The sequence below is a fragment of the Physcomitrium patens genome, chromosome 2, assembly GCF_059467195.1.
Source record: "Physcomitrium patens ecotype Gransden chromosome 2, ASM5946719v1, whole genome shotgun sequence".
NCBI classification, from domain to species: Eukaryota; Viridiplantae; Streptophyta; class Bryopsida; order Funariales; family Funariaceae; genus Physcomitrium; species Physcomitrium patens.
In genome coordinates, this window is record NC_143411.1 from 12,340,073 (window position 1) to 12,360,715 (window position 20,643).

Genomic DNA, 20,643 nt, shown 5'->3' on the forward strand with positions numbered 1-20,643 from the left:
CAGATGTGTATTGATTATCAAGGAGTCAACAAAATCACCATCAAGAATAAGTACTTGCTACCTTTGATATCTAGACTTCTTGATTAATTGAATCAAGCTAAGCACTATACAAAAATAGAACTACAAGGAGTATATAATCTGGTATGCATAAAAAAAAGAGATGAATGGAAGATTGTATTTTAAACAAGATAAAGATATTTTAAATACAATGTCATGCCTTTTACACTTATAAATGCACTAGCAAATTTTCAACATCTAATGAATGATGTTATTTAAGAATTTTTAAATGACTTGGTTATCTATTATCTAGACAATATCTTAATCTATTCTAAGAACATAGAAAAATATGAACTTCATATTTGTCATGTATTACAAAAACTAAGAGATGAGAGATTCTATGCCAAAATAAAAAGTAAGTATTCTATACTATTCAAGTCAACTTCTTAGGATATATCACTTCAAATGATGGACTTATGATGGATTCTAAGAAAGTTTAAATTATTATGGATTAAAAGATCTCAAAAATGATAAAAGATATATAATGTTTTTTGAGATTTGCCAATTGCTATTGAATCTTTATCAAAAACTTCTCTCAAGTTGTAGCTCTACATATACATTTGACTTGTAAAAACAAACTTCAATGGAATTAAGAAGAAAAAGTAACATTTGAAGCTTTGAAGATAGCTTTTATTTTTACACCAATTTTGTATTGTGTCAACTTTTCTAAGCCATTTTTTTATGGAAATAGATATATTAAACTTTGGTTTGAATATTGTAATATCACAAATGGGAATAGATGATAAACTTCGCTCAATAGCTTTTCATTCAAGAAAATTTTCAATAGCCAAGATTAACTACAAGTTTTACGATAAAAAACTTCTTGTAATTATAGATTTATTTCAAGAATGGTGCCATTATCTAGAAGGCACTTTCAATATAGTTATTATTTATATCAACCATAAGAATTTTGAATACATTATATCAGCATGTATTTTGAATTGTCTCTAAGCTCGTTGGAGCATGTCTTTGTCAAGATTTGATTTTAAGATCATTTATTGATCCAAAAAACAACAAGTTTTGTTAGACATCTTTTTTAGATATTCTTATGTTGTACCAAAAGAAAGAAATGCATCTTTTGATCAATAAAGAGTGATTTTCTTGAAGTCGAAGCATTTTCATCTTCAAGAAATAAAATCAACATTGATTATTGATTCAGTCCTTGTCAAACCAATTCAATCAAATATATCTTCTAATCTTCTTGTTCATGATATTAAAAATCCTTCTTTTAAGTCTTATGATGCTTTTAAGTTCAAATTAAAAAATAACCTATTTTATTTTGAAGGATGCTTATATATTCAAGAATGAGAAGTCTATTTATATGTTCTTCAAGCATGACATGATTTTCCAGTGGTGAGACATTTTGGATACAATAAGATTTTAAAATTTATATCTAGGGTTTTTTGCTGGCCACAAATGTAGAAAGAAGTGAAAGAATTTATCCAATCATGTGACATTTATTCAAGGTCAAAAACTCCTCATCATCGATTCTATAGACTTCTTCAACCATTATCCATTCTAGAACAACTATGGTCTTTTGTTTCTATGGATTTTATCATAGATCTTTCAATTTCAAGTTCTTATGACTATATTTGTGATAGTAGATTTTTTTACCATGATGGTATATTTTATATCATGTAAAAAATTTATCATAGGTGAACAAGTATTCAAGCTTTTCTTTGACAACATCTATCGCTATTATGAATTACTTAAGAATATTATATTAGATAAGAGAACTCAATTTATATAAAGATTTTAAAAAATACTTTTTAAGATTTTAAAAGTAGATATAAAAATATCTTTGGCTTTCTATTTTCAAATTGATAGACAAACAAAGCATATAAATCAAGTTTTGGAGTAGTATTTGAGGTATACCATCAACTACCAATAAGATGATTGGATAATTTTTTTGGCATTGGTAGAATTTGCTTATAATAATACATTCTTATATATAATAAATATCTTTCTTTGTTAATTATGATTATCATCCATGACTTGATGCTTTTGACTTTTCAAAAGTTCATAATCTTATAACAAAAGATTTGGCAAATCATTTATTTGAGCTATATACAACAATGAAGGCATGACTAAAAGATTCTCAAGAATAAAAAAAAGTAATACAAATGCTTATTGTAAGGAACAACCTCATTTCCACATTGGTGATAAAATATAATTATTTTGTTATAATATTAAAACTATTTGTCCTTCTGATAGTTGGATTCTTATAGACTTAGACCATTTCCTATTTTTGAAAAAATAAATTGAGTTGTTTATTCTATAAAAATCCATCTTGCATTTTATATGTCTCTTTTAGAGCCATATATGACAATGAATATATTAAGAAGAAGATCAATACCACCATCTCTTACAAAAGTGGATAGTAATCAAGAATTCAAAGTAAAAGAAGTGTTAGAATTAAGGTGGTACTGACGTAGGTTGAAATATCTTATTCATTAGTATAGATACAATATTAATAAATGCACATGGAAGCCAACAAAAAATCTAAGAAATATAGTAGAGAAGGTTAGAGCTTTTTATCCACAATATCTATCAAAACTAAGATGAAGGATAGCAAATCTTTGCTATAAAAGAAACACAATTTAGAAAAGATTGCATTCTACCTTCTATCTTTGTTTGTAGTTTCTGTATAAATGTGGCATTAAAGAGATAAAGAATAAAAAATTAACAGATTCAACTCAAGAGCCATTATTTGCCGACTTATTGGATAAGATATTATGATTGTCATAGCCTTTGAGACGATATAATAGGGATGAAGCCCTTCAAGAACAATATGTTCTTTTATGAATAGATGGCGATATACTATGCATTTAGTATCACAACTTGAAAAGAGACTCTTGATGTTTGGTGATTTTATTGGAAGTAAGAACATTTTCTAATGGTATTACAAATATTTTGTTTGAAAGAAGTTACAAAGGTTTCAACAACAATCAAATAATAGGGTGATCTTCTTATCCTAGAATGGAACATTATCAATGGCTAAAAAGATGTATCAATTACCTTTGAAGGAAACAAAGATCAAAATATGTAGCAAATAAAATTTGTTGCATCTTAGACTTCTTCAACATGTAATCACCGCTCCTTATGAAATTCATCTCTAGAAATATGATGATGTCACAAATATATATCTATTGTAAATATTATGTAGATAATATGAATAGGTAGAAATACATAAAAATAAATTAATTTCATAATACCTTCTAAAGAAGCTTCTTAAATATTGTTTTAATTTTATATATATTTATAATTGATTAATAGGTTAAAAACTTGATCAACATTTTAATCACATGCTACATATATTGGTAGCTTGTAATATAAGCTAATTATATAGCGCTTACATAGAAAACTTTCCTTGTAAGTTAAGATACATGTTATACAAAGTCAATACATTTTTGAAAGTCTTATAGAACATTGCCACATAGATCCTAGGTAGATAGTATATATAGAGATAAGAGTGAAGCCTTCTTCACTCTTCTTAATTCTTTTCTTACTTCTAATCTAGTTTCAAGAGTTTCTAGTTTCTTTGTTTTTTTAGTAATAACCATTCCAATTTCTTTTTTAATATATATATTTCTTTATTTCTATTTGATATATTTCTTTGAAAGTCTTATTTTTTTATTTGCTTTTATTGAGTTCTTGTCTTTAACACTCATTTCTCTACACTTGGTATTTTTAATCTTATTCCATCTTCATTCTTGTAATGAATAAGTTGTATTATCATGAATAATTGTTATCACATGTTAGGGACATAGTCCTTAAAACCTTCTAGAGAAAAGTTTCTAGAACCTTCTAGAGACAAGCTTCTAGAACCTTCTAGAAGTAAGTCTCTGGAACCTTCTAGAAGCTTCTTAGTTGGTAGAAGATGTTAGGGACATAGTCCTTAGAACCTTTTAGAGATAAGTTTCTAGAACCTTCTAGAAGCAAGTCTTTGGAACCTTCTAGAAGCTTCCTAGTTGATAGAAGTTGCTTAAGAAGCTTCCTAAATAGGAGTATATATTGGGATCGAGGCTGAAGAGTTCTTCAGTCTCGACAACACATCTCTTGGAGCTCTAGCTCACCTCTCTGGTGTTGTTCTTGTATTCATCTGATTAATCTAGTTCTTGCCAGTTCTTCTTGAACTTCTTGGTAGATATCAACTCTGTATTCTGTGTCCGTGATAGTTTGTCGAGACTTCACTCACCTCAGATATCAGAGCTAGTTTCTTCTTTGTTAGAGTGTGGATTACCCCTCTGCTTAGAAGTGTACTAGCACTTTAGAGGTTGCGGATTACCCTCCTCTAAATTGATACTTCTTTTGTTACAATATTGGAGTCTTATTCTTCTTGGAAAGAGTGGATTATCCCTTTTCTTGAAGCTCTTAAGACATTTTAGAGGTTGCGGAGTACCCTCCTCTAAACCAATATTGTCTTCTTGTAGAGTCATTTCTGTCCTTCTCTTAGAATGGTCGGGGGCCAAGACATTAGTATGACAAAAAGTTCAGAGTCCAAGTTAGATGCTATCATGAGTGCCCTTGCTACGTTATCGCAAAGAACTGCAGAGATTGAAGGAGTCATGGCAAGGCTTCATAATGATGGAGCATCTGGGATGGCACAATCTAGGTTGTACCAGCCTCAAACTTCTATACTTGGAGAAGCAACTTTGCCTCAAGTTCGACAAGCACCGCTGGTTCTATAACATAAAGAACCCCAAGTTAGCCTTCCGGATAAGTTCGATGGTACACGTTCCAAGTTTTGAGGATACGTCAACCAAATCAGGTTGATAATAGTTTTACAACCCGAACGCTATCCAACGGAGGAGTCACGTGTTGGGCTTGTTGGAACCTTACTTACAGGACAAGCTCTATCATGGTTTGCTCCTTTGTTTGAGAAACGATCGTCCATACTAAACAACTTTGAAACCTTTTTGGAGGCATTTGCGGAAGCATTTGGTGAACACGACAAGGTTCGATGGGCTACAACAAAGATCCGTTTACTACGACAAGGGATGCGTTCTACATCAGTCTATGCATCGGACTTCAAGCAATTAGCATGCGACATCAATTGGGATGAAGAAGCGTTGATGAGTCAATTCTATTGGGGTTTAAGGGACAATGTGAAGGATTTATTGTTAACTCTTCCTGATCCGCAAACGCTCAACGAAGCTATTAGCCAAGTTGTGAAGTGTGATAACCACCTATTTCAACGTCGCCAAGACCAATGTTCAAGACAACATACGGTTCACCACACCTCAACTATGTCGGCAAGCAACGTGAATTCACATTCAGAGGTAGAAGACATGTAAATTGATGCGGTACGTGTCAAATTTCTTACTTTAGAAGAAAAAAAGCGGCGTATGGAGGAAGGTCTATGCTTGTATTGCGATGAAGAAGGCCACAAAGTTGGAAACTGCCCCAAGAAGCAAAATCGACGTATTATCAAGACTAGGGGTGCGTTTATTCAGGAAAACGAGGATGCCTAGCCACAATAGGAACCGTGCGGCTGGACAGTGAAATATCGCAACAACAACCAGGTTCCTTTCTTTCCGCTCAACCTACCTTTTGTTTTACAATCCCTTTGCTTATTGGCCCTCAAAAACTGAGAACCTTAGCATTATTAGATTCAGGAGCATCTGCTTGTTTTTTAGACAAAGAATTTGCAAAGCGTCATAAGATCCCTTTAGTACAAAAATCCAAACCTATTCATGTTGAGGTCATAGATGGACGACCTTTATTGTCTGGTAGTGTCACCCATGAATCAGAACCTATAGAAGTGACGTTTAAGGACCATAGTAGTCATATTATTTTCAATATTATTAGAACCCCATCAAATCCTGTTATTCTTGGTCTTTCCTGGTTGGAAAAGCATAACCCATCCATAGATTGGAAGTTACGGAAGAAGACCTTTTCCACAAAACCACCCAAGAGCAAGCCTAGTAGAAAACCCCAAATAGAGAAATCCTTATTTATTGGAGCAAGAACATTTATAAGATTGTCCAAGGGAGGCACACCGTTTGTCATTTATGCGGCTCCAACTACCAGGGAGAAGATCTCGATAGCAAGTATACTGGAGCAATATAAGGATTTTAAAGACGTGTTTCAAAAGAAAAATGCCGACATGCTACCAGAACACAGATCATATGATTGCGCCATAGACTTACAGGAAGGAGCACAACCGCCTTTTGGCCCAATCTACAATCTATCGCAGATGGAGTTGGCGGAGTTGCGGAAGTACATTGACGAGAATCTAGCCAAGAACTTCATCCGTCATTCAAAATCGTCAACTAGAGCACCCATCTTATTTGTGAAGAAGAAAGATGGCTCGTTGCGGATGTGTGTGGACTATCGAGGCCTCAACAAGATAATAAAGAAGAATCGTTACCCGTTACCCTTGATTTTTGGTCTCTTAGAACAACTTGGATGTGCAAGGATCTTTACAAAAATTGATCTAAGGGGAGCTTACAACCTCGTATGAATCAAGGAAGGAGATGAGTGGAAGACAGCGTTCCGTACAAGGTATGGCCATTTTGAATATAATGTCATGCCCTTTGGTCTTACCAATGCTCCAACGATCTTTCAACATATGATGAATGACATTTTCCGAGAGTACCTTGACGATTTTGTTGTCATCTATTTGGATGATATTTTGATATTCTCCAAAAATGAGGAAGTGCATGAAAAACACGTTTGTTTGGTATTGGAGAAACTACACGAGCGAGGACTATATGCCAAGTTGGAGAAATTTTTATTTCATCAAATAGAGATGGAGTTTCTGGGATTCGTTGCGACTACGGAAGGCTTGAAGATGGACCCCAAGAAGGTGGAAGCAATCGTGTCTTGGGAGGTTCCGAAGACGGTTAGAGATGTACAATGCTTTCTTGATTTTGCCAACTTCTATCGGATCTTTATCAAGAATTACTCTCAAGTTTCTGCTCCTCTCACTCGGTTGACATGCAAGGATAAGCTGGAATGAGGACCTCTAGCAGAGAAGGCGTTTCAAAACCTGAAGACCGCATTTACTACGGCTCCAATCTTGATACATCCAGACTTTACAAAGGCCTTCTATTTAGAAACTGATGCTTCGGATTTTGCTTTGGGAGCTGTACTTTCACAAATGGGAGAAGATAAGAAGCTCTATCCGGTTGCATTCTATTCTCGAAAGTTCTTTGTTGCTGAAATCAATTATGAGATCCACGATAAGGAACTTCTTGCTAAAGTGGATTCTTTCCAAGAATGGCGTCACTTTCTTGAAGGAGCTACACATCCAGTGACCGTATACACAGATTACAAGAATTTGGAGTATTTCATGTCGGCTCGAGTTCTAAATCGACATCAAGCTCGATGGAGTATGTTGCTATCTAGGTTCGATTTTATTATCACTTATCGACCTAGAAAGCAGCAAGGACTATCTGATGCCTTATTGAGGAGATCATATCTTGTACCAAAGGCTGGAGAAGCAGCGTTTGATTAACAATGTATGACTTTGTTGAAGCCAGAGCAATTTCAGCTTTGAGCTACTATTATGCCAATTGATGCTGACTTCTTGAATCAGGTACGTGCCATAACCATTGAAGATTCAGTAGCCATTGATATTAAGCAGCGTGCCAATGACGACAAGTTCAAGGTGGAGGGAGATCTTTTATACTTTGAAGAGCGGTTATATATCCCAAAAGGACCAGCACGACTCCGAGTTCTTCAATCTCACCACGATTTTCCAGCTGCGGGACATTTTGGATTCAACAAGACCTTGGAGCTTATTTCTCGAGATTTTTGGTGGCCCCAAATGTGGAAGGATGTGAAAGATTTTGTCCTCTCTTGCAACATCTGTTCAAGATCCAAGAATCCTCGACATCGCCCTTATGGACTCCTACAGCCATTGTCGATTTCACGTCGACCATGGTCTTCAATTTCCATGGACTTCATCACGGACGTCCCATCATCGAACTCATTTGATAGCATCTTTGTCGTGGTAGATCGGCTTACAAAAATGGCACACTTTGTCCCTTGCAAGAAGACCTCATCCAGTGAAGTCACAGCAAGGCTCTTTCTCGATAATGTGTATCGATATCATGGACTACCAGATGATATCGTATCTGATCGAGGAACCCAGTTCGTATCAAAGTTTTGGATATCTCTCTTTGAGATATTGAAGGTGGATATCAAGCTTTCTTCAACTTTTCCTCCTCAAACTGGTGATCAAATCGAACGGGTGAACCAAGTCTTGGAACAATACTTACGATGCAGTATCAACTATCAGCAAGACAATTGGACGACATATCTGTCGCTAGTCGAGTTTGCATATAACAACACCCTCCATGCGTCGACTCAATACACACCATTCTTTTCCAACTATGGATATCATCCAAAGCTTGATTTATTGAGTCCATGAAAAGATAATAATCCAGCAGCTGAAGGATTTGCGAAACAACTATCAGAGCTTCAAAATACATTGAAGCTTGAATTATAATCCGCTCAAGAATCTTACAAGGCGTCTACAGATAGATTTCAGAATTAAGCACCTACTTTCAAAATTGGAGATAAAGCATGGCTTCTTTGACGGAATATCAAGACCAAGCGACCATGTGATAAGTTGGACTATCGAATATTGGGACCATTTATCATCCAAAAATAAATCAATCCAGTGGCGTACCGTCTGGAATTACCGGCTTCTTTGAAGGTACATTCAGTCTTTCATATTTCTTTGTTGGAGCCTTATCGAGAGTCATCTTTTCCTGGAAGAGTGCAATGTCCGCCACCTAGTATTGAAATCAAGAACCACGAGGAATACGAGGTTGAAAAGGTGCTGGATTCTCGGCGAAGGTGGAGCAAGTTGGAATATCTTGTTCATTGGGCAAATTAGTTTAATGGATGATTATGTTTATTTTTTACATTTTTTTTAGGATTTTTTGTTCTCGTTGCGTTCAAGCTTCAGTATACCAAAGCAATTGAATTAATAGAGGTGGATTCGAACATGGAAAAAGACTGGTTATATGAATTGGGTCTGTTAGTATCACAATTGACTGTACTCTAGCTATCTAAAATCAATTATTAAACTAAAAAACACCAAGGTTTACTACTTCCGCCTTGATTCAACACATAATCCATCCTATGACTATCAATTCAACAATACTTCTCTCAATCACAATTCTTCATAAGTAAATAATAAAAGCAAAGAAAACAAAGAGGTAGTACTAAGCTTATCCTGGCTTACGACTCTCACAGTCTGGCTCTCGATCTTTCTTTCCTCAACCTCTTTCTCCTATCCAAAAGATGATCCGTCTGCCAACGGATTCTAAAGGCTATGACCCTTTGAATTCTTAACCATTTATTCCACTAACAACCTATTGTTACCAACTAAACTGCCTAACCATCAGTCTAATTTTCAAGGTTATCAATAACCAACTAGTAACTTATCACAAAGTTTATTTACCTATTTTATATAGCTCTACTCCTAATTATGCAGCGCCCTTGTAAACACACAATTTTTACCTATCTAAAAACTACTTAACAAAACTCTACAAAGGTACTATTTCCTATGGTCTATCCAATTGTTCATTTGCTGCATTATCGAATGTATGTTCCAATGAATCTGGTTCCAATTGCAAATCTTCTTCCTCCTCATCTAGTCCATCCATCGACTCCTTCCTCAACTGGTTTGAGAGATCTTCATTATACTCTCCCAATTCACGGACTTGAGCTTCCAGTTTCAAGATCTGGACATCCCATAGTTCCAATTGTTCCTGCTGCTGACTCATCTATTTTGGAACATCTTCAATCGATACTTGTGACTGGCTCCTCACTATTGACTCTTAACTGGAACTACTACTCTCAAAAATACAAGAAATATAAGAAAATTGCACTCCAACCAATCTAAAATAATACCATTGAATGACTTTAATTGGTGCCCCACTCCTATTCTTTTACTATCTGGTGATAATGACAACATGTTATCCATACTGTCCATGAAAGCTAATGGGAAGAAATCTTTCTTGGTGGTCGCATTAAGTTTCTGGAAATCTTGACAAATTCAAATTTTTCAGTTCTTTTTCGGCACCATCACAATTGGAGAAACCCACTCACTATTGGTACCGGATAAATAAAACCAACTGCAAGAAGCTTGTCCAATTCCTCCTTCACTATGAGGAAATATTTAGAATTAAGGTGATGTTGCCTCTGTCGTATCGATTTAGCGTTTTCTTCTAAAATAATATGATGCTTACAAACTTCAGCGGGGATACCTTTTAGATCAACATAAGTCCAAGCAAAAGTTGATTTATGATATAAGAAAAATTTTGTCCAGCAGGTTAACTCCTATTCCTTAATACCTTTGTATACCTTAATTGTCTGAGGCTCTGCTATGGTTGTCAAGTTGATAGTTTGACATAAAGGTGCAACAGCGATGTTTGGTTTCAATCCCTGCGCTGGTTTAAAATCATTTGGTAAGTCTGACATGTACGAAGTATTGAATCCTGTGTCCAAGGCACTCACATGGTGCACATCATACTTGGTCATTCAATCAATACTAACTTTAGCAGAGATTTTTGAATCCATCGGGTATATTAAGTACTCCCCCGGATCGCCACATTGATACACCACTCCAGGGTATTGGTCTGCTTCCACAGACGCCTCCGTAATCAATACTATTGCATCATCATCGACACTAATCTCATTGTCCGACGTCAATTCAGATGCTGACAATTGAGATCCCTATGATAGTATAGTAGGTACATTTGTAAAACCATTTTATCTCCGTCCTTGTCAATTGTCAAAGTACCTCACTTCCAATCATTCTTGGCCTTCGCTTGATAAAGCCAGGGTCATCCCAATAAAATTGGATATGATAAAGTTGAACATTATAACCGAAAGACGATGTAGTCAATTTCATACGTAATACCAGTAATTATAATTTGAACACTCCATAAAATATCCATTGGTTTAACTCAGCTATTATTTACCATCCATAATACCAATGTTGTGGGTACTAAGTGTTCCAAATCTAAAGCATCCATTGTATCAGCATTCATTAAATTGACGCTAGAACCACTATCTACCTGAACACCTGAGATCATAACATCATCAATCGAAACATCGATGGTTGGTGCACCTAGGTCAAGGTTCAAACTGACTTCACAAACTTTCTTATTGCGTTGCCTATGCCGTGTTAACGATGAATTTAATGTAGAATGGCACTTTGGTGCGACTGCTAGAAGTTGCTTCATAGAAATAGAAGGCCGAATAGCGTCCAGATCTTTCAAAATGTCATAGGGTTCCATATGTAAGATAATACCTAATGTCCTCTTCTTTTTCATTGGTTTGAATTTAACTCTGTGAGGTAAAATATTCTTCCATCCTGGACTCGAAATTAGAACAATAGACGGAGCTTTCTTAGAATTTGTACCCTCGAGAGGATCTTTCAACAAAAAGGACATTTTCCAAAACTATGTAGAGAACGGAATAGCTTGACACAGAACCAAAGCCTCCGTAATCGGTACCACATTAGGTTGCCCAACTGATTCAGGTCTTATACTGAGTAAGGGGCCCATGTCAAGACTTGGATTGGATGTCCCTGTAATTGGATCCAATTGGTCCTTTGCTTCAAGATCACCCAAATATTGAATTGGTCCTTTCCCCTTTTGCTGACTTCTTGTATGGACAGCTTGGACTACTTCTACTCAATGAACTGGTGAATCTTGAAGACCTTGATTTATCTCTTCCATTTTTCTTTGGCTTTGGATTTGTTGATCTCGATTATTGAAATTGAATGGAGCATTACATTGTTGATAAGTATGTCTTGACTGCTTATAATTCACACACACTGGGGCATAATCGTCATTGGCTCTAGGATTGAGACATTCACTGGCATAATGATCAATTTGTTTGCAACAAAAACAACAAAGTGGTCTTCTTGCACCTCTATTTGGCATATTGGGTGTCTCGATAGGTATATACATACTAGGCTTGTTCCATGTAGGATTAGAAAATGATCCTTGTTGTTCTGTTAGTACGGAGGATACTTGATTTGATGACATCGGTGGAGCATATTGCTGATACCTATGCTGCTCCTTTTCGTAGTTTTGAAGATTTGATGCAGATCCCTGATTAAAATTAGAACTTTGAAAGTTATTGAATGTTCAATTTTGTCGATTAGATCGATTTCCATTCCATTCATACGTATTTCCTATTTAAACTTGATTGACTTTCCACTGAGTCGGTTGGATCATGGTTTGATTACTGAATTATTGTTGCCTTTGTAAATGCCAACAGTTTTGGATAGGATACTTTCCTCCACAAAATGTACATTGAATACCTGTTTGTCTCGATGATGGATATTCGGTATCAAAATGACCTTGTCTTTATAATTATTACACCATACATTAGGTCTCGTATTAGAAGGCTTATATCATTTCTTCTTATCTTTAGCCAAATTCACGGCCAATTCTTCCATCTTCTTTGTTAGATTTAATAACAAGGCTTTATTTGGATCTTTAATAGTCGCATTTGTGAACAACTCTAGTTGTTGATAGGTTGGCGATGTAAAATAAGGTGTCATTGTTATTGGCACTATTACTTGGAATGGTGTAGCATTAATTGGTTGTTACAACATAATATTCTTCACATTGGAGGCAGCGATTTGTGGATAATTATCCATCGATACATTTTGTGGTTGTATTTGTTGGCTTCCTGAACTTGAAATCATTGTGGCCTCCACTATTAACAATTGATCATAATGACATTCTTTCCACACCTTTGCTCGTGCCAACGATGCCTCTATTGTAGTTGGTCGAGTCTCTTTTACAAACATTTTCAATTCTAGTGGATGCAAACCGTTAATTAATATTGACAATATAAATGCATCTGGAATTTGATTATTTGACCATTTACGAAGTATATCCGTGATCCGGCCATAATAGGACTCTATTGATTCCTTTGCAAATATCTTGCTATTCATAAAACTTTCTCAAAGCCGATCTTCAAATCCAATTGGTCTAAAATGGGTTAGGAAGGCGTTCCTCAAGGCCTTCCAATTAGGAAATCTATTCACTGGTTGCCGAATATACCATTCAAAAGCTGTATCTTTTAAAGTTGCTGGCAACCATCTCAATCAAATGTCTTCAATTCTACCATTATTAATCACGCACGCTGTCAAGAATTGAGATATATGGTGATCGGGATCAGAGCCTAGCCAACCACTAAAAGTAGGTAATGGTGCCACACTTGTAGTTCGGTCCCCTACTGCTCCCATTTGTACTGCAATTGGTACTTCTGGCACTCTCGCGGCCATTGGTGTTATCACTTGTCTCCTTGCTATTTGAATTTGAATTTTTCTTCCTTTGGTTTTACTTGGACCCTCAATTCCTTTTTGTTGTTCCCATAGGAGATTTCTTATGCATAATTGCTCCTATCTTTCTTTCGCTTGTCGATTAATTCTTTGATAATCCTTCCCTTCATGATTATCACTCATAATCTTTCATTCTTCTTTATAAAATCAATACTACCTTAAATTATAACTCACATATTTGTAACCCTAAAATTGGTTCTTCTCATGTTTTCATTCAACATATAATTCCATCTTCTATACAATCAATTTCTAATATTTTATATTATTATCATTTCTCCGGCAGCGGTGCCAAAATGTTGTTCTCATTGTATTCAAGCTTCAGTATACCAAAGCAATTGAACTACTAGAGGTGGGTTTGAATACGGGAAAAGACTAGTTATATGAATTGGGTCTGTTAGTATCACAATTGATTGTACTCTAGCTATCTGAAATTATTTATCAAACTACAAAATACCAAGGCTTACTACTTCTGCCTTGATTCAACACATAATCCATTCTACGACTATTAATTCAATAATACTTTTTTTAGTCACAATTCTTCATAAGCAAATAATAAAAGCAAAGAAAACAAAGAGGTAGCACCAAGCTTATCCCGGCTTACGACTCTCACAGTCTGGCTCTCGGCTTACGACTCTCATAGTCTGGCCTTTGGCTTACAACTCTTACAGTCTGGCTCTCGGCTTACGACCCTCACAGTCTGACTCTTGGCTTACGACTTTCACAGTCTAGCTCTTGATCTTTCTTTCCTCAACTTCTTTATCCTATCCAAAAGATGATCCATTGGCCAACGGATTCCAAAGGTTATGAATCTTTGAATTCTTAACCATTTATTCCACTAACAACCTACTGTTACCAATTAAACTGCCTAACCATTAGTCTAATTCTCAAGGTTATCAATAACCAACCAGTAACTTACCACAAAGTTTATTTACCTATTCTACAGGATTATAAGCAATAGTCAATGATAACTTAATTTTACATCTTTTAAAGAAATCATGAGCTTTTTGTACATTTAATTTTCTATGATTTGCAATGATTTTTCTTATACATTTGTAGCAATAAATAACATCTTTAAATAAAAAACTATAAAAAAAATTTGTAGACTTTATCCTCAATGCTCTTTCTTCTACTTGGTTTGATAAATCTTTACAAGCAAAGACCAAATATTTCATTTTTCATAATCCAATTGGCATAATAATCAAATAAAAAATCCATTTAAAATATATAGCCAAAGGATATGTTCAATGTAGTCCATCTCAATGCTATATATTAGAATACATCTAATAAATTTTATACGGTTCTATAAATAAAAGCACATCTTGATACATATTTTTTTACCAATATTATTCTTTGAGTTTAGCAAAAGTAGTCCAAATTCTCCTATATCTTGTCGATAAGCTATTGTAAACTCTATTCAATAGTTTTTTTGTTCTTTCATATTTTCTATTCTTTATTGTGATATTCCAATCTCTTTCTTTGATTTCTTTTATAAAAATCTTTTTTGAAGCAAAAATCTATATACCATTTTATTTTATTTTATTTTATTTTTTTCCATAGACTAATTTTCTTATTTGGTCAATGTACTCAAATAATAACCAATATCCAATAATTCTCCTTCATAAAGCTCTTCAAAAAATAACTTTTCTTCTTTATTAAGATTTGATACTAAATAGAATTTTGATTCTATATCATCAATGTCTTCAACCACCTTATCTTCTCTTTTATATTATTCTTAAGATAACATGTCTCATAAAATTTTCTTTTTTAGAAATATTTCTAAATTTTAGATTTAATGATTTAATATAAATAATCTACTTTAGCATTATAAGATCTAATATTAAAAAATTAATAATCATTTTAAGCAATGACAAGAAAAATAGTTTAATTACTACTACTATATCAATCAAATATTTTTTTTCAGCTTTCATAGCCAAAACAACATCCCATAGTTTTCTTTTAACTTGTAAATACGCATGTTAATAAATACTTAAAACTTTAGCTCTTAATTGAACTGCAAATTTTTTTCTACTTGAATCATTGTGACTCATAGCCTACCCAATAGTAATAGTATTAGTATCTAAAATAAGTATTATTTATCTATTATATTCATAATTAATTCTTCTTAAAATTAGAGGTGTCACTATTTGTGACACTAAAGAAATAGAGAATCAACAACTAACAGATTCAATACAATAGCTATCACTTGTTGACTTATCACATGAAATAATTCGATTGTTTTAACCTTCAAGATGATATAATCAAGATGAAGATCTTCAAGAACATGTTTTTTTTTTAATAGATAGCAAGATACAACATGTTTGGTATCACAATCTTGGAAGAAACTCTTAATGTTTGGTGATTTTATTAGATGTTAAAATGACTTTCGATGGTATTCCAAATATTTGATTTGAAAGAAGTTACAAAAGCCTCAACAAAGATCAAATAACAAAGTGGTTTTCCTCCCTAGTATGGGATATTATTGATAGCTAAGAAGACTTATCAACTATCTTCAAAGAGAACAAAGATTAGAATATGTGACAAATACAATTTGTCGCATTTCAGATTTTCTCAACATATGATGACTGCTCTTCATGGAACTTATTCTTAGAAGGGGAGGTAATGTCACAAAAATATATATTTATTAAGATATCTACTTATATGCTTAAGTAGAAGTAAGTAAAAGTAAATTTATTTTATAATATTTTTTTAGAAAAGCTTCCTAGAAGCTTTATAGATGTTGCTTTGACTTTACATGTACTTGTAGTTGATTGGTAGGATAGAAACTTAGTCAATAAATTAACTACGTATTGGTAGCTTGCAGAACAAGTTTATTATGTGGCATATATATAAAAAAATTATCCTACAAGTCAAAATACATATCTTGCAAAGTCAACATGTTTTGAAGCTCTTATAGGATATTTCCATGTAGCTCTTAATTAAGAGTATATATGGAAGCAAGAATAAAGCCTTCTTCACTCTTGTCAATGCTTTTTTAGTTCTTAATCTTATATCAAGACTTTTTAGTCTTCTTAACTTTAGCAATAACTATTCTAGTTTAATATTATATCATCATTGGGTGATTTTTTAGTCTTTTTGAGTAATCCAAGAATATATTGATATTTTAGTTCTTTGAGGTTCATATCCTTTACATGTATACACTTGAATTTTAGATGTTTATACTACTTTGGAATATTAATCATATCCTTATTTCTTTCTTGTTTTGCAAGCAAAGCTAGTACATCTTTAATATTTCTCCATTTCATTGTCAATCCTTCATTTTCTTCTTTGTCTTTAAGAAGCAAGTCCAATTTTTCTTGTAATTTTCTATCAATATCTTTAAGGAATAATTCAACCTTATTTGGCTCCAATGTTAACTTTTGCATCTTTAATAATTAAAAGTATTGCCTTTCAAACTCTGTTAATAGCTTTATTGCTTATAAATTCTTGTTAGGCTGCTCAATCTATTTTAGAAATAATTTTTTAGTAACACAAGCTTTCAGGTTGGATTGACCACTTATGTCAAATTATATGTATTCTTGTTTGAGAATGTATTGGGTACCTAATGGAAGGTAAGTAGAAAAGCAACAACAATCCTATTAAGTCTAATAGAGTCTTAAATAAACTTTAAGTAATTTTTAATAATTCTAATCAAACTTTAATCAATTCAAAATAAATTTAAAATAAGTAACAAAATAAACACAAAAATACTAATGTAATTTCAAAAAAAATAATAAAGAAATCTTAAAAATATATAATTTTTTAAAAAAGATAATAATAATAATAATAATAATAATAATAATAATAATAATAATAAACTTAATAAAATATTAAAATATATATATTTTTTAGAAAAGACCTTAAAAAAATATTAAAAATAAAAATTCTAAATAAATTCTAAATAAAATTTAATAAAATTTTAAATTAATTTTTTTATTAAAATTCATATAAATCTTAATCAAATCCTAAATCAAACTCTAGATTAAATCCTAATAAAATCTTAATGAAATTCTAAACCTCAGATAAATCTTAGACAAATCTTAATCAAATTTTAGTCAAATTTTAATCAAATTCTAAATAATCTCTAATCAAATTCTAATCAAATCCTAATTAAATTCAAATAAAATTTTAAATCTTAATCAAATTCTAAAAAAATCCTAAACCTTAATCAAATCCTAATGAAATCTTAAATACTAAATTAATTCTAATCAATCATTCATCAAGCCCTATATCTTAAATATATCTTTAAAGTTTTATAATAGATTAAAAATTGAATAACTAATGATTGAATTGTGATTTTGACTTAAAATTTGCATACCTTGCAACAATTAAGTAAGCAACAAGCACATGTGTGAACTAGGCATGTGGTGTTGTGCCTCAAGGTCTGATTTCAATCTAGGTTGACAATTGGTTCTCTTAGGGTATCAATTTTTGATAATTTAAAGTAAGATTTACTTTAATCTATTATTAACTTTTTCTTAAATATTTTAATATTATTTTTTTATTTTATTTATCTTAATTTGGCTCATTTATGCTTCTACAAAGTAAATAGGAGTTCTTTCTTTAGAAGTAATATCAACACTAAATCTTTTACTACCTTTCTATAATTTATTGTTATTTTTTTATTGAATCTTTCTATTAGATTTTTCTATAGTAACATCTATATTTTTATTTTTTACCATATAGTCATATTATCATAAGACATTGGCTATACTAAATTGCCATTGCAATTAATATTTTGCATTAGATTATAGATGACTTTATTCACATTTGTTTTTATAATATGTAGTAACTAGTGCTACCAACTTTGATATTTTAATTAGCCAATAGGTACTTTATTCACTTGATTTTGGTCTTAATAATTGGATTAAATAAGCATGGATTAAAACATAATATTCTATTAGTGATAAAATGAAAGAATTTATTTTAGTTATATTTGTAGCAACTGCCATGATTATGTCAACAAAAACCTTATTTAATTGTAGTGAATTGGCATTTGGTTTGCCTTATGGAGTAATTTTATTAAAAGAGACATTAGCATTTATGTTTAATTCTATAGAATCAAATGATTGATTAAGTTTAGAAGTTTAAGCAAGACACTAAAAGGATCTATTTCTTCTATGGAAAATATGTATAGGACTTTTCTACTACTATGAAGAGATTGTATTTTTATTAGATATATTAAAGATATAATTTTTTTTAACCTATCTTTGCTTAATATATTCATTAACATCCACTAGATAAAGGTATTACTATTGTAGAGCTTTTTTAGGCATTGATATAAGTTTGTTAGTAATATTGGAGGCTGGGCTTATTATTAGAGGATACATTCACGTAGATATTAGAATTACACCTGATTGAGTAGCTCAACATCATCTCAAAAGGTTATTGATTTTGTATCCTAAGCAATTACAATATTCTACCATTCTTGATTGTTTTAGCCAACTCCCTTAAGATATCACCCTCAATAGTAATGAAGATTTGAGGAGATTATGCAACATTTATTTATTGATTATTGAATGGTCTTGTTAAGGGTATTCACATCTTCAGGCAAGTTAATAGATGGATGATCTTTCATCTAATTTATTTATAGATTTGATGTGGCTAACATAATCATAGTTTATATATCAAACCACTCTACTTGAGTACATTTTTAAAAATCTACTTCTATTGGATGAAATTCAAATGTAAGAATTGGAGTCAAGTTAATATATTAATCAACTCCTTGGTCTTCCAATCTTTGTAGATGTTGTGGCTTTGGACTCTTGTGCCTATCAACCTCATTTAATTTGGACCAACATGACCTTATCTCATATGCTTACAAAAACACTTTTTAGAGTTAAACGACCTTTTGATTGTCATATTGATTTTATCTTAGATGATAATTGAGCTTCATTGGTTGTTATTAAGATTAATGAACTTATTCTTAACTTATTTAATAAGGTAGTAGTACGTCATGGTATATCTCCTACCTTTGTAATATTTCCAATATCATTTGTATTTTAAGTAGTTTGTTGTATTATGTGAAGCCTTATTTGAAAATGCACCAAGCACTTGGCTATAGAAGGTAGAAAGAGTATTGCAATAATAAGATTCTAATTCTAATAGTATCTTAAATAACTCCAATTAAATCTTAATAATATTAATTAAGTTTTAATCAATCTAAAAGGACCTTTAAGAAATTACAAAAGAAGCATGAAAAAATCCTAAAGAAATTCAAATGAAGTTTTAAAATAAAATCTAAAATATATCTTAATTAAATTCCAACCAAATATTATTTTAATCCTAGTTAAAATCCTAATAGTTCTTACTTAAATCCTAAGTCAAATCCTAATTAAACCTTAAATAGATCCTAAATCCTAACCAATTCCTAAATCCTAAACCAAATCCTAATCAAATTAACCTAATCCTAGGATGGTTTAAAATCTCAACATCTATCAATTATATTATTGATCTTACTTAAGATTTTACACACCTTTCAACAACTAAGTTTGCAACTTGCACACAAAATTTGAAGAAGATCAAACTTACCAAATAGAAGATCAATCCTAAGTTCTACTCGGGTATTGACTAGCCTCCTACTCCAATCTGAATGTTGAACTTCTAGTGCCGATATCTCCTTCTTCAATTATTTAATTGCCTCCAAAATATACTTAAATTGTGAGAAGTCAAGTCTAGTCTCCATATAAAAAAAAAATTACATCATTCCAGTTGAAAAATTACTAAAAATCTTAAAAATTCTCACTAATCCTCAAATTCTATTTTTTGAGACCTCAACCCACAAAAACCTTCACACACTTTGATCTAAAATTTTAATTGATCTCAAAATCTTTTCACACACTAATAACTAGAATACCAATATATTACCCAAAATTCATCCATACACACATTATAAAACTCAAGAAACCTTTAATTTTGTAAACATAATTTTATTTTTAAAAATCTAATCCAACCAAAAACATCACTAATTTTGAAAATCTCTCAAAAACTAAATATTAATTCGATTGACATAAAATCAATGCTCAAAAATCTCTTTGCTAGTTTGCTCTCAAATTCTATTCTTTAATCTACCAAAGAATTCCGAAATTACCATAGATATGTGGTTTTGTGCTTTTGGATCTGATTTTGAACTAGGTTGACAATTGGTCCTCTTTGGGTATCAATATTTGATAATTTGAGATAATTTTTATTTGAATGTATTGGTAACTCTCTTCTAAATATGTTAATATTAATTACTTATTTCATTTACTTTGATTTGA